The sequence below is a fragment of the Passer domesticus genome, unplaced genomic scaffold, assembly GCF_036417665.1.
Source record: "Passer domesticus isolate bPasDom1 unplaced genomic scaffold, bPasDom1.hap1 HAP1_SCAFFOLD_140, whole genome shotgun sequence".
Taxonomy (NCBI): domain Eukaryota; kingdom Metazoa; phylum Chordata; class Aves; order Passeriformes; family Passeridae; genus Passer; species Passer domesticus.
Genome location: NW_026989931.1, coordinates 3,079 through 4,617, shown reverse-complemented (window position 1 = coordinate 4,617; position 1,539 = coordinate 3,079).

Genomic DNA, 1,539 nt, shown 5'->3' with positions numbered 1-1,539 from the left:
GCCTGTCGCGGCCGCCCCCCCGGCCAGCCACGACGGTTGGGGGGCCGCCCCGCCCTGCCCCCCTCAGACTCCCTGCTGCCGCCTGCAGACTTTCCTCGCCTCCGCCCAATGACGGTTGGGGCCGCCCCGCCCTCACCCCCCCTCCCCCCCAGACTCCCTGCTGCCGCCTGCAGACTTTCCCGGCCTCCGCCCAATGACGGTTGGGGCCGCCCCGCCCTCCCCCCCTCAGACGCCCTGGCGCCACCTTCAGACTTTTCAAGCCCTCTCCCCCCCCACCCCGGGCTCCCATCGGCCTGTTTGCACAGCGGCAGCGGCAGCGGCAGCGGCAGCGGCAGCGGCAGCGGCAGCGGCAGCGGCGGGCGGGCGGGCGGGCGGGCGAGGAGCCGGCCGACACCGAGGCAGCCGGGAGGTTCGGCCAGCAGGGCGAGAGCCTGCTGCAGAGGCGGGGCGGGGCGGGCGGGCGGTGGCGGGATGCCTAGCGCACCGTCCCTTTCTCCGGGAAACTTTCTGTTCGTCTCTCGCCGAGCCTTTTGGTTTGATGGCGTTCCTTCCTTCCCTCCCGCTCACCCCTGGCCCCGGCCCAGCCCGCGGCAGGACGGCAGCGGGGAGAGCGGCCGAAGGGAGCGAGCGATGCGGCAATCGAGCCGGGAGCCGGGCCGCCGTCGCTCGGGCCACGGGGGCGGCGGCAGTGCCGCCGGCGCCCAAAGGCTCTCTCCTTCCCTTTCGGTCGGGGCAGCGGGAGGCGGGCAGGCTGTCTGCGGGGGTGGGGGGGGGGGGGGGTGGGGGGGGGGGGGGGGAGGTGGGGGGGGGGGGGGCGGGCGTGCGTCCGGCTGGCGGCGAAAGTCGGCCGCCTTCGCCTCCCGGCTTTCGGGAGGAAAGGGCGCGTGCGAGCCGCTGCGCGCGCCCCCTGGAGCGGGCACGAGCCTGCCGGTCGTGCGGGCCGCCCGCCTCGCACGGGCTCGCGGGCCCGGGCCGCGGGGGTGCTGCGCGTCCGATCGAGGACGGCTCCTCAGCCAAGCGCACGCCAGAGGGCTCGGCCGCCAGGGGGCGGAGGCCGACCGGGGACAGCAGGTCTACCCACGGGCGAGGCGGCTGTCGGCTAAGGCCAGCCGGGGACAACAGGTCTACCCCGGAACTCCGAGGCCGGCCGCGGCCAACAGGTCTACCCCCGGAGCGCCGAGGACCTCCGGCCGGGGACAGCAGGTCTACCCACGGGCGAGGCGGCCGTAGGCGAAGGCCAGCCGGGGACAACAGGTCCGAGGACCTCCGACCGGGAACAGCAGGTCTGCCCGGCCCCCCGAGGTAAGGGCCCGGGCCGCGGCCAACAGGTCTACCCCCGGAGCTCCGAGGACCTCCGGCCGGGGACAGCAGGTCTGCCCCGGGGCCGCCGGAGGTAAGGGCCGGCCGCGGCCAACAGGTCTACCCCCGGGGCTCCGAGGCCGGCCGGGGACAACAGGTCTACCCCCGGAGCGCCGAGGACCTCCGGCCGGGGACAGCAGGTCTACCCACGGGCGAGGCGGCCGTAGGCGAAGGCCAGCC